A 14,993-nucleotide genomic window follows, 5' to 3' on the forward strand; every position below is an offset into this window, starting at 1 on the left:
GGTATTCCGAAGAGTTGGAATTTCTATCAGGACTCTGTCAATGGTCGGGAGAAATTGCCAGGATGGGAGAGACTTTGGTCAGATCTTGTGCAGGAGGAGATCAGGTGGAATACTAGGGACGAATCTTCATCTAAGGTACCTGATGAAGAAAATTACGCTTTGGCTGCCAAAGAAAAGAAGGGGAAGAACAAGAAAGCTTCTCATTCTGGTGCGAAAGGCAAGAAGTAGGACATGTCCAAGGTGAAGTGCTTTCACTGTCACCAGCACGGACACTATGCCACAAATTGTCTGCAGAAGAAGAAGAACAAGCAAGCTGCTGGATCTGCACCAGGAGAGGCTCTAGCCTCGCAGTTTGAGCTTGATTTTTCATTGATCGCATGCTTGGTTTCAAGTGTGATGGGATTAGTGTGGTTCTTGGACAGTGGTGCGTCTTTTCACATGACAGGAGATCGAGATTTGTTTTCTGATCTAGAGGAGAAAGATCTTGGAGTGCACATCGAGATGGGTGATGATGGTACATACAGTGCGACCAGTATCGGTACCATTTCCTTTGAGAGGGAGTCTAGTAAACCCTTCGTATTGAAGGAAGTGATGCATGTTCCAGGATTGAAGACGAATCTTATCTCTGTGGTGATGTTAGAAGAGAAGGGATATGATGTTGTTTTCAACGAGGGAAAGGCTTTCCTTCACAGTAAGACAACTGGAGAAACCCGTAAGATTGGGGTTCGAGTGAGGAGCCTTTATTAGTTGCATGTAGATGGCTGCGCAGCAATGGCATGCAAGGCAGAAGGATTGGTGAGCCGGGATGATGGCAAGTTGTGGCACAGGAGATTGGGTCACCTTCACCATGGAGCCTTGAAAATACTATAGCAGATCACTACTGGGCTTCCTAAAGGAACTCTTGCGCAGTCAGATCAATGCAAGGGGTGTACTTTGGGAAAGTTTGTGAAAGCCACCTTTCATGAGAAGGATAGTCACGCCACGACGATCCTTGAGAGAATTCACACAGATGTGTGTGGACCTTTCTCAGTAGCTTTGACAACAAAACACAGGTATTATGTGATCTTTGTTGATGATTTCTCTCATAAGTGCTTGATCTTCTTCATGCAGAAGAAGAGCGAGACATACTCAAAGTTCTATGAGTTCGAAGCACTGTTCGAGAAGGAGTCGGGGAATAAGGTGAAGGCTCTTAGGAGCGACAATGGTGGTGAATACATCTCTGGCGAGTTCAAGGATTTCTGCAGTGCAGAAGGGATTCGAAGAGTGCTCATAGCTCCCCATAACCCACAGTAGAATGAGGTTGCTGAGCGAAAGAACAGAACGATCATGGGCGCTGCACGGGCGATGTTGCATGATCAGGGCCTACCCTTTCACTTGTGGGCGGAAGCATGCAATACTGCAGTGTATGTGCAGAACCGTTGTCCTTACAAGATACTTAGCATGAGTACACCCGAGGAGGCTTATTCTGGTAAGAGGCCTGATATTTCTCATTTGAGGATTTTTGGTTCTAACGTTTACATGCATGTGACGAAGGATGCCAGGAAGAAGCTGGAGTTGACCGCAGAGGTTGGGATATTTGTGGGGTACACTGATATGCCCCACAACTATCGTGTGTATTTGCCAGACAGTGGCAAGACTGTTGTGCAACGGGATATAAAATTTCAGGAGGAGAAAGCCATGAAGTGTTCGATTGAGAGGGAGCCACACTTGCATGCAGATGAGGAGCTATTAGTTCCTAAGGACGAGCTTCAGGATGTGGATCAGCCACAGGACGAAGTTCATGGAGTGGAAGAGACCACTCATGCAGTGCCAACCATCAGAGGGTGAAAGCGCTTGACAGAAGCTGAGCGACTGGCTCAAGATGCAGAGAAGGTTGTAGGACCACCTACAGCTCAACGTAGATAGAGACAGTCACCCGATTGGTACACTGGATACATGGCTCTTATGAGCAAATGTATTGTGACTGAGCCATCCTCTTTCGAGGAAGCTGTGGAGGATCCCGCATGGGTAGACGCCATGGTGGAAGAGTATGATTCGATTGTCAGAAACAGTGCATGGGAGATTGTCCCAAGACCGGAAGGGAAATCAGTGGTGGGTTTGAGATGGATCTACAAAGTTAACCAGGCAGCTGACGGGATTGTGGAGAAGTACAAGGCAAGATTTGTTGCCCGAGGCTTTTCACAGATAGAGGGGATCGATTATGAGGATACCTTTACACTTGTCACAAGGTATTCTTCCATACAAACGATTCTTGATCTCTTAGCACAGATGGGGTGGCACATTCATCAGATGGATGTGAAGACTACATTCCTCAATGGAGTCATTGAGGAGGAGGTGTACATAGAACAACCCGAAGGTTTCAAGATCTTCAGCAGCGAGTCGCATGTGTGCAGGCTCAAGAGAGCACTGTATGGGTTGAAACAAGCACCACGTGCTTGGTACACACAGATAGGCAGTTATTTCACCGGACTTGGATTCTCCAAGAGTGAGGCGGATCCTAACCTATACCAGATTGTGGTGGAGGGTAAGTTGCTTATCATTGTACTTTATGTAGATGATTTGATTCTAACAGGTGATGAGCTGTTGATACTTTCATGCAAGGATGATCTTGCTAAGGAGTTTGAGATGAAGGACTTGGGCCTCCTTCATTATTTCCTGGGATTGGAAATCTGGCAGCGCAGTGATGGAATATTTGTTTCTCAGAGTAAGTATGCTTGGGAGATACTGGAGAAGTTCAACATGCAAGGCTGCAAGCCTGTTGATACTCCTCTTCCTGGAGGTTGGAGGAAGGAGGATGCCACTTCAGCAAAAGAAGTGGATGCCACTGTTTATCGACAGTTGGTGGGGTCACTTATGTATCTGGTCAATACACGACCCGATATATGTTATGCTGTTAACCAGCTTTCACAAGCTATGGTTAAGCCAACCAAGCTCTTCTGGAAGGCAGGCAAGCATGTATTGCATTATCTCAGAGGCACATCGGGATATGGACAGTGGAACATACAAGAGGATGAGGTAAAGCTATGTGGCTTCACGGATGCAGATTGGGCAGGGATCCCAACGGACAGAAAGAGCACATCAGGAGGGGTCTTCAGTATCGGGTCGACAGCAGTTTCTTGGTACAGCAGGAAGCAGAGATCCGTGGCACTCAGTTCAGCAGAGGCTGAGTATATGGTAGCAAGTTTGGCTGCATGCGAGGCTATATGGATGAGGAAGATCCTGGTCGGGTTGTTCGGTTCTTACTTGCAGCCTACTGTGATTTATTATGATAACCAGAGTTGCATTAAACTCTCAGCTAATCTTGTATTTCATGATAGATCTAAGCACATTGACATTAGGTACCATCATATCAGATATTGTGTGTAGCGGAGAATCATGTTACTTTCATACATTCCAACGGAGGATCAAGACGCTGATATCTTGACGAATGCACTCACCAGGAGCAAATTCGAATACCACCGAGGCAAGATAGGGGTTGCTGATAATCCATATATTATTGAGAGGGAATGTTGAGGATGCAACAAGATGATGGAGCTTAGTGGAAAGAAGTTGCCTTCATTAAGTGGGTTCACAGGCTATTTTTGGCGCAAAGTCTATTTTTAGACTATGTCTATTTTTAGACATATGGATCATTGTCTATGAGTTGCAAGATTCTTTTTATGGATGATTGGTCATGTTGGTAAAAATAGATGGACTTCTATTTTTAGACATATGGGCGGTTTCTATTTTTAGACTGCCAGGCTAAAAATAGAACAGTCGAATATTATTGTCTCATAATAATATTTGGACTATAAACATTATCTTATCCTTTTGGAGCACTTCAGTTTGAGCTACAAATGTGGCACATGCAGCTGTCAGAAGGAAATACGCTTTCTTTGTGGGTCTGTTGAGCTATTGCATGCAGGACTTCAGTTAGAACTCATGTGGTTGAGTTTGGTGGAGTTGATTGTGGAGTTGATGGAGTTGTGTTCAGTTTGACTTGGTTGAACTAGTTGTATTTTAGTCTAACTAAAGAATACACTAGTGATGAGTTGTGTGAATTAAATATTAATTAATTCACTAGTTATTCACTCATAAAGCAATTGAAGAATACATCAGTTAACTCAGTGCATGTACAACTCAGTGGAGACAGGGGTTAGAGGTTGAGATTGCTATCAGTTGCGACTATAGATGTGACTAGTTGTGCATGAGATTTGCACATGCATGGATGGAGATTTCCCATGAGGCTTGCGTAGTATAACCAAAGGAATTCGATTTCACAGAGTGATTGATTCCCTTGCAGGATTGCGCAGTGGAGGCAGGCCAAGCAGTGGAGGATATTTGAGCTGTGATTGATCAGATATGAGCTAGTTTTGTGTGTAACAGGTGGAGATAGTACTGAGTACTTGTGAGGAGTATTGTACTATGTATTGTTACATGTTCTCTATCATTATAATATAGAGATAGTGTGGGGTTTTCAGTTGTATGCTTTCCCCGGGTTACATATTGTGTTAATGTGTGCATGCGATTGATGTTTCATTGTTTTTGATGCTGCTAAATTGATGATCAACGTAGAGGAGGTTATGTATTATGCATGTATTCCGCAATAGTGTATAATCGGGATAATCTCTGTGAATAAGTGTCATATTATTCAAAATTTCTACACCACTTGGCGCACGCTTATAACTGGGAGATCCTCTGGAGAAAAAATTTGTATTTCTAGATTTGTTATGAAAAGTTATGCATGCTCATGAATTACCTAAGTATTTCATCAAGTTCTGGGTTGCTTAAAGGGTCAAAAACACACAAAAAATGACCTCTCTGCCACCTTTTGCACCCAGAGGTAGCAGTGTTGGGAGATTGGATTTTTGGAGGGGAAAATGGACGCCAAATCCAGAAATTCCACTTGGGTTGGAAAGTAGACGGGAAGGGCTTTCCAACGAGCTATCTTGAGCTCAATTTGGACTTCGGGAAGACCCTCAAAATCAGCCTCAAAGTTGTGCTATGCATACAGGTTTCAGGTGCGGTGCATAGGGAAATTTGGCCTATTTTTCACTCAGCAGCTCAGAATTTCGCCCAGTTTTGACTAGTTTCACTTTTTTATGTAACTTTTGACTTATATTGATGTAAATTTATGACTTTGATGTAATTTTGGAACATTGACACTCATCCATGTAGATTCATTCACTAAAAGGTGAAAAGATAGTGAATGAATCAGTTTCCTTTTATATAGAGGCAAGTTGTTTCATTGCCTATTTTTTAGTGCCTTGTTTAGATATGGTTGAAACAGCTCCTAGAATGATGAGCTCGACCCCTAGAGGCATGGGAAGGAGTTAGGCTTTTCTATATCATGTAATTTCTCAATCATTTTCAGGGTTGGACACTTGGGATTGCTTGGCACTCCATTGTACATTTGATTTAGACCAGGGTTTGCAGCACTTTTTGGGATCCCCGTGGCTCTGTGTTTTGATGGTGTTTTTCTCTATGTAATTTGTAAGTTCACTGATATTTGTGTGTACCATTTCCTTTCTCTTTTGCTTCTAAAATTAAACAAATGAGTGACAAAGGTAGAATTCATTAGCTTGTTGTGCTCTGCCTTACAGTTTTGTTTAATTTTCAATGTTTTCTTCAGTTTGAAGAGGATTCTTGATGCCCTCATGCCCTCTTCAGCTTCTCACCGGTTTGAACTCTCCACCTTTGCAAATAAAAGCATCAACACAATTGCCTTTCTTGCCCCAATCAGAACTCTGCAAAACTGGCCTTCATCCCCGAACCCAAATTTACCTTTCCCTTGATTCCAACAAAATCCCCAGAAAATCAAATCAAATCCTTGCACTTCATACCTAGCCTAACATTAGAAGATATTTCAGTCATCTCAAGCCCCATAGATCATCATTTGCTGAGATTGACCTAGAGAGAGCCCTCTCCTATCCTCGTAGGGCTAGCTACAAGGCTGAGCGTGGTTTGATGTTGGTCCTGGATCCATCCTTTTCAGCCTGAGGTAAATCTAGGTCCTAACAGGGGGGAGGGGGGTGCACAAGAATGATCACCAGTCTTGAAAGCACCCACCAAATATAGAAATGCCAATGTAGAATACTAAGTGTGAGGATGAGGTCCAGGTTTAAGGGACCTGGACATTTCTTACAGAGTTCATGCAACCGCAGGATAGTAGTGAACTACCTATAGTCCCTAGTAACCTAGTATTTCTAGTTGCAACATGTATTTCCTAATTTCTTTAGCAAAATCTTGGTTGTTTGAGCTTTAGGTGATGGCAATAACCTCATCAAGACTGTACTAAACTAGAAGTTTCCCTGCATACGCGCAATCAATGTAGACATAATAGAAGATAATAAATTACATGGGAGGGTAGGTGGCTACCGTGTCCCATGTGTTTAAGGCATTGAGAAGTAGTGGTACCATCACCCTCTCGCTTGGCATCACATCATCCATCGTGCCCACCCTTATCTGGGAGCCTTTGTAATTTAACTGTATTCATCAACAACAACACAAATAATGAGGATTAGGATCAAAATATAGTAATAAGCCCAAGTCTAACGAGATAGCTAAATATCCTTTAATTTTAATTTTAATTGTGTTTTGTTCTTTCTGATGTCTGGCATCTTGGTTTTTATATCTACCAAAGAAGCTATAAGACAATTCGAATCAATAAGTCAAGTTCTAGACTTCTAGTCTTTTTCTTTACTTATTTTTTATTTTTGATATATATGGTTGCTCCCATTAACAAGTGTTTACGAATTTGAAATTATTTTGGAAGTATTTTGTAGCTAGAGGGGGATGAAATTTCCATGAACATGCAACAGGGCCTACATCATATGTAGTTATTTTCTAAACATTAATTTTCAAGTCTTTTTATTTCATCAATAATAGTGATATTTAATTAAGTATATAATTTCTAAAAGTTATTATGTTAGATATTTTTACTAGAAATATTAAAGTTACACACTCCTTTGTCTTCTTTGTTTTCTTTCTTTTAGGTTCAACTTAAATTTAAATTGAAATTCATAAATTTTTATTTTCATTTGTGTAATGTTATGAAACAATCTAATTAATAGACGAAATTGTTTTTTTTGGCCGGAATTTATCAATACAATTTTGAGAAAGATTGTGATTTTATTATTATTTAAAATGCATTTTTGAATACATAAATGGATTCAACACCCTAAAAAACCCAGAAATACTCGAATTTTGTAGATTAAACAACTTAAACTTATGATTCTTAAAAATCTTTATGAATTTTGGGAAAAATGACTAAAATTTTTGTCAAAAAATCATTTTGTCTATTAGTTAAATTATACATAATATTAATACTTTATATATATAATCTCAATATAATTTATTTTCTTTATTTCAAAATAATAAACTTTTTATCTATTTTATATGATTTATTTTAATATAAAAATATTAAGAGATAATGATTTTTTTTACAATATTCAATACTCTCTCCCTATTATTTCTGCAGCTTACATCCTTGCGACTCATTTGAATCAGAAATTGAATTTCAAAATAATAAACTTTTTATCTATTTTATATGATTTATTTTAATATGAAGATATTAGGAAATAATAATTTTTTTTTCACAATATTCAATACTCTATCCATATTATTTCTACAACTTACATCTTTGTGACACATTTGAATAAAAAATTGAATGGGACATTCTTACAACAGAATAATTTTCCCAATGTAATCAATAGATCCGTCATCTAACCTTCCCGAGGATGAAATTGATGGTTTTCATTGGTGCAAATCCGAAATTTATGGTTTTCATGGGTGCAAATCCAATCACCTTGATGGCGATGAAAAGCCATGCATATTATCTCATACACCCTTTTTTTTGTTAGGGTCTCACTCATTCAATTTATGTTGTGTATTATGTTTGTTTGATGTTACATTTTATTACAAATATTTGTTTTCTTTTTGTAAAAACAAATTATTCATATTACTTTAAAACAAACTGATGCACACAATTTTCACTAGTTATGGTTTTTTGTTACTAGGGAGACCAATAACATAAATTCATAATTTCAAGATTGCTAAATGCTTCATTATATAAGAATATATTAAACTAAAATGGTTGTTAATAAAGAAAATGGACATACTAATAACATTAACATAAAAAATGTTACATATGCTATAAGTGATTGGTTCACTTAGGCTTCATTTTATAGGAATATCTATGGTGGTTGTGGCTCACTATCATCGTCAAAGGAGGAAAATTCAAAGTCTGTCATGTTCTTGGCTAGGATTGTGACTTTTCTGTTGAGCCTATCAACTTTGTCCAATAATTTTGTAGAGGTAGTGATTGCTCCGAATTGTTCTAGTGAGGGAATCTATCTGAAAAGTTTCTAGCCAAAAATGATTACTAGTCACGCGTTCCTCAAAGTAGCCATGAAACAACCTTCTAGGATCGTTAACGCCATATCAACTTCATGCTACCCGTGGTCGACGTATTATATGCATTTAACAAGCATCAGGTTGTGTATGCTTGTCCTTAGCTAGTGATCCCTTGTCATTATATTTTTCCATTTTCCATTTTTTTCCATAATGAATTCGAGAATTTCCTTCAAGTCAAGATCCAAATCGATTGTGCATCTCCCAAGTTCCACATGATCAATTGCATATGCATTACAATCTCCCATAGGCATGTTCACTTTGCTTCCTAGGTGTTATGTACGAGAGGCCATGTGGCTACGATTGGGAATGCAATCTGCCTTCTTTAATTATACTCATAGCACTCATCTGGAGTTGGGGAGAGAAACCCCCCACCATGGGGATATTGCAAACACTTGTTAAGTTGATAGGTATGTTTATTTTGAAATATGACTTCTAGAATTTTAATTTAATTATCAATAACTATTAGGTGGATGGTAGGGATTTAACCTTAATGGAATATTCAGAATATTTACACTCATAAGTATGGTTTAATTCAGAATAGGGTTTCTAGAATATCCATTCTTTAACAAATATAAATGTATGGATGGTGCAGATTTAATAACCTGAGAATATTCTTCCTTGTATACACAATCTAATGAATGAAATCAATGGCTTCCAAACCCTCTTTCATTTCAAAACTTATGCAGTGTGTTTTTTACCTCCATATTGTCCCAACATTACAAATTCTCAACATTACATAAATTAAATGGCACATAAGGGTTTTCATGGCTATTGGCCTTTATCAACCATTTAATTTATATGACTATGCTTCTCTTAATTGACATTACATAAATTAAACAACAAATACGTGTTTTTATGGATATTGGCATTTATAGCCATTTAATTTATATGGGGACTGAGAGGTGCTTTACAACCCAGTATGATGAAGATGTTGGAAGGTAACATTACATTTAAAAATTATAAAATAATACTTATATTAACATATTGAAAAAACGTAATAACAAAAAAAAAATTATAACCATAAATAAAATATTCAATTTCTAGCTTACTTTTAAATCAATTTTATAAAGAGATAAAATAATTAAAAGTAAAATAAATAAAGAAATAATAATTTACTTTTTAATATAGGGAAATATGTAATTCATTCACTCTTTAATATGAACTAGACAAATGCCACATGAAAATAATATAATTGCTACTACATTATGTTCTATGTTTACTTGAGATGTAAGAGAGAGAGAGTAATTTGTGCTTTTAATTTGAGGTATAAGATAAATTTTTAATTCCTTAAATTTTTAATATGGAGTTATAATTCCTTTAATGTTTAATATGAAATTGGCTTGTGACATTTTAAAAAATATTAATAACAAAAAATATTCAATTTGTGTGTATATACAAAAAGAAAATATATGGATACATGTTTTCTACTTTCGAATATGATGGAAGTGTATTAACATTTTAATGTGGAAAGCATGAATCATAAAGAAATTATTTCAATGTCAAACATATATATATATTATATAATATAAGTGAAAAATAAAATATTTTTTTTTCCTCAAAATGAAGGTACATCCATCTTAATTCTTGATCTACCAAGTGCCCAAAGGGATAAAGTCTCTTGAGGTGCAAATCTTTCCTCAAGGTTTGCACGTGAAGAGATTTGATCCCTCTAGGCACTTAGTAGATCAGAGTTAAGTTAGATCTATGACAGTAGCATTACAAATAAAAGGCCAAGATTTATCTCCAAAGTAGCTATTCATTTTTTTCCCGTTTAGACATGTATCCATAATAAGCATCAAAACACTTAAAAATATATATCCTAAAAACTAACTAAATTATTATTTTATTAATGATAAAAATATCTGCAAAATTACATTTTGTATATACACATATGAGTGTGTATTCATGATGGATCTGTTGCGATCTGGATAATGGCCATGAAGAAAAATACCAAAATGTCTAAGAAAAATATATGTATACTAAAGCTCAAAAAAAAATCTAATAAGTTATACTAGAAACAATCTAAGAAAAACACAGACTTTTCAACCATATTGGCTATAACAAATACCAAAATGTCTAAAAAAAAAATATATGTATACTAAAGCTCAAAAAAAAGATCTAATAAGCTATACTACAAACAATCTAAAACAATACAGACTTTTCAACCATATTGGCTATAACATCAGATTCAAAACTTGACAACATGATATGGAAATAAGAGAGAAGAGTGAGAGTGAGTGAGAGTTTGTGCACCAAAGTCGACGCTAATGTAGAATTAATATATAAGATAATCAGATACACATTATAAAAACATGGAACAAGATTCTTAACCATAAATATTTATCCTCACTTTATTACGGAGATTCTTAATATGTAAATAAGTTTTGTGACAATATCATGACTAATCAATACCACATGACCAGAAAACTATAATTCATTTTTTTTTAATAATTAATCAATTAATTTAAAAGGGCAAAAGTATCATGACTACTTTAGAGATAAATCTCAACTTTTAATTTGTGTATATTGTTATGAATATTCTAAAATATTTCGTAGAAATTAAATCCCTATCATCCACTAATTATTAATAATTAAATTAAAATTTTCAAAATCCTATTTTGAAATAAACTTGTTTATCGATATAATTCATATTAAATATTTATTATAACAAAACCATATAATTGTTTTAATTAATTTTTAGAAAAATAAAACAGCTACACATTGCTGTAGATTATTGTTAGAAAACTGCAGTTTGTTTTATTATATCACCCACAGGGTTTATCCAACTTAGTAATGTATAGTACTGCCTCTTCACACTTCGATGAAAATGGTTAATTAGATTTCCTTATTCATTATAATTTTATCTTAAATATTTTATTTAAATAATTACTTTCCATTTTAATAAATTATTTTTTTCGATATAAAACTCTTTTTCTCTCCTCTTTTTAATTATGGCAAGTATGCTGATTTCAATATCAATGTTGATTGTAATTTTGTTGTGCTAACCATCAGATTATAAAAACAGGTGGGAAAAATGGAATAAATTATTTACTCTAAGTATAACATAAATGTGCAAAAAAGATTAACAAGTGGACATGGTTGTAGCGCCCGTGGCCTAATGGATAAGGCGTCTGACTTCTAATCAGGCGATTGTGGGTTCGAGTCCCATTGGGCGTGTTATTTTTACAATGTTTCTTTTTATTTGATTGTGGGTTTAAGTGCACTTGAATAGTATTTTATTTGTATTTTTATGTAAGTAAGTTATATTAGTTGTCTATCACTATTGATTGTGGGTTTAAGTGCACTTGAATAGTATTTTATTTGTATTTTTATGTAAGTAAGTTATATTAGTTGTCTATCACTATTTGAATTATAAGGTTAGGTTCATTTAAATAGTATTTTATTTATTTGATTGTGGGTTTAAGTGCACTTGAATAGTATTTTATTTGTATTTTTATGTAAGTAAGTTATATTAGTTGTCTATCACTATTTGAATTATAAGGTTAGGTTCATTTAAATAGTGTTTTATTTGATTGATTATGGGTTTAGGTCTACTTAAATAGTGTTTTATTAAACATCTTGATAACTTTAATCGTGAATATAAAAATTTATTCAATCTTGGCAATATATTATTTAATGTCTTCACCCTTAAATTAATAATTGATCAATTTATTATATCTTTTTATTTCACCTTTGGTTTTTTCTATCCTATTGATTTCCATCTTATTCTTATGTATTTATGTCATTACCTTCAAATTTAATCGTGTCTCTTTACTTTTCTTATTTTTATTATCATCCCCTTACCTAGATATCATTAATCATCCTTAGTTTCATATATTCTCTTTATCTATTGATTACTTTTTCCATAAGAGGCAGGTACTAAGTGCAACTTTGCATATTACACTTGTATTCCATTTGAAAGTGTTTATGGTTTGTTCATGGTTAACCGTCTATTAATATTTGTGGGGGGAGGGGCAGGGTCAGTTACTATTTGAAATTGTCAATAGTTGTAGCTTGAATGGAAGCGCACACTAGGAATGTTCGTGGTCGTTCAATTGTGCATCTCTGGTTTGCATTTACTTTGCCCTGTACTAGCAATTTGTGCCTTTCTAGTTTATTATTTTGTTTGATAATGAATTTATAACATCTATTTTCTTTATTATTTGTGTGGTAATGGATTTACCGCAAGTTGTGGTTCACTTTCCTTGTTATATTGATAAGTGTTTAGCTTGGAATAAGACTTTTAGAATTTTAATTTAAATATCAATAATTATTAGACTGATAATAGGAATTTAACATCCACATAATATTTCAAAATATTCTTAGTAGTATACACAATTTAAAGGTTGAAATTTATCTCCAAAATGTTTAGGCCTTTTATATCTTATTAATTAAATTGATTAATTAAAATATATGTCATATGAACAAGTCTCAAATGAAGTAAGTTATATTTTTTTTGGTATGTGTTATTCATAATTCATGATATAGATCCATGATATTGTAACAAAGTCTATTTACAATTTAAAAATCTCCATTATAATATAGGAATATAACCATCTTATTCCTTGTTTTTCCAAATATATATGTTTATATATTAAATATTTTTGTAATTAATAATAATAACAATTTAAAATAAATTGATAATTTATTTTATTTTTATTTTTTTTTAAATTGAGAAACCTAACATGGGTTTTGAATTAAATCATAATTATAATAGTTTATTATTTTGTGTGATAATGGATTTACTCGTTTATGGATGCAACTACGATAGTTTATTATTTTGTTTGATAATGGATTTACTGGTTTATGGCTGCAACTCTAGTGCATGTTGTTTCCTCGAGGTGGTTATGGTTACAACTCAGGTTCTCTGCATGTTGTTTCGAGGCTCTATTTTCTTTAATCTCCTTTCCCTAATTCTTTCGTGGCGAGAAATAACAATTCATATTTGAGTGATTAGATTTTAGTATCAATTTTATATATATATATATATATATATTTTTTTTTGTTGGTAAAATGGGGTAAGAATATAGTTTTTTAAGGAAGTGTAAAAAAATTATGAAATTTAATAAGAGTTAGTTTAATTGGTTGTTGTTAATTAGTGCTCATTATTATTATGGAATATTTAGTTAGTTTCGTTGTTGTTAAGTATTTGGTTATCTTTGTATCAAGAAGTGTTTAGTTTACACTAATTTATACCAGTAAGTTAATAAAGATGTTATTAATAAATGTTAATCATTTATTAAATTTCAATATAAGTTTTTTTGGAAAAAAACTTATAATATTTAATTTGATGAATTTTTTTTCAGCTAAATAGTGAAGATTTAGATATATCTATTTGGTCAAAATTTCTAATAACTAGCACCTAGTAAGCTCAACCACATAAAATGATCTATTTACCCAAACAAGCTAATCCACCATGACTGAAACATATCTCATGTAAAAGTAAGCACGGTAAATTGGATGTCAAAGCATATTTTCTCTACTTAAAAAAACATATATTTTCCTTTACATTAGGCATCCTATCTTTAACATATATTTTCCTTTTCGTTAGGCATCCTATCTTTAACTCTCACCCAAGTTGAGTAGAAATATAAGTTTGTGTATGAATTTTTGAAATTTGGTTTTAATTATAATTGAAAACAATATATTAAGAAATCAATGTTTGGAAGTAAAATGTTACATCAAAGATAAAGAAAGTAGAACTTTAGACTATAAGTTTATAGTTGTTCAAAACTCCTAGTATCATAGCATGATTGTAATAGTGCAAATTCTCTGCTGAAATAAAATATAGTTTCTATATTGTTCTAAGGTCGAGCATTTTGGTATTCTTTTGCTTAGATATTCACTAGATCCATTGAAGGAGTAGTCCACATATACATAAAAATTACTTCCTCTAAAGCTTACCAACTCCAACACTCACCTCCACATCTCATGATATTATGAAATTGGTAGGTGATTCATCCTCATTTACAGGAGGTTGTCAACTTCTAATGATGACATGTTGTTTGCTAATTGGTTCCCTATAAAGTTGTTAGGCTGCAAAACATGGACCATTGTGAATGCTTTCAAAAATTTCAAATCGGATCGAATCCTTTTAAATAGGATGTTTAGATTGAAATTTGTTGAAGAGGAACCAAGATGAAGGTGCCAAATTATAATCTTGGAGTCCCCTATTATGACGAGATTACGAAGAATGAGCAAGATGGATTGGAGCAACCTTAGAATAGAGTATATGCCTTCGCTTGATTGTTGGTGACTTACTAAAGACTTCATGAAAAAATAGTTCAACTTGTCTACCAAATCACATTAACACCCCACGCCCCCACACCTGCCACCGCTTTTTGAACATTTAAATTTTCAACATAACTTTGTCACTTCATTTACTTCCCAACATGAAAAATAAATTTAATATATTTTCCTTTACATCAAAGGTCATATTTTTAATTTGATTTAGTATATTTTCCCTTAAATCAATGATCATATCTTTCACTCTCACTCTACGATTAAACTAGCAATTGCCCATAAAGGTGCAAAGATAAACCGAAGGAATGTAACATTTAGAAAATCATCTCACCACCAAAAAAGCCCACCGCTAGTAA

At 34.1% G+C, this 14,993-nt stretch overlaps 1 non-coding gene across 1 annotated transcript; it reads left to right on the forward strand.

Annotated features, from left to right (window-relative positions):
- Positions 1-11,498: 11,498 nt before the first annotated feature.
- On the forward strand, positions 11,499-11,571 carry TRNAR-UCU (transfer RNA arginine (anticodon UCU)). The gene has a single exon. It is a non-coding gene; the product is annotated as a tRNA-Arg (tRNA).
- The last annotated feature ends 3,422 nt before the right edge of the window (positions 11,572-14,993 follow it).

The sequence above is a fragment of the Pinus tabuliformis genome, chromosome 3_2, assembly GCF_031772625.1.
Source record: "Pinus tabuliformis cultivar Carrire ecotype Pingquan chromosome 3_2, CPIR1, whole genome shotgun sequence".
Classification (NCBI taxonomy): Eukaryota; Viridiplantae; Streptophyta; class Pinopsida; order Pinales; family Pinaceae; genus Pinus; species Pinus tabuliformis.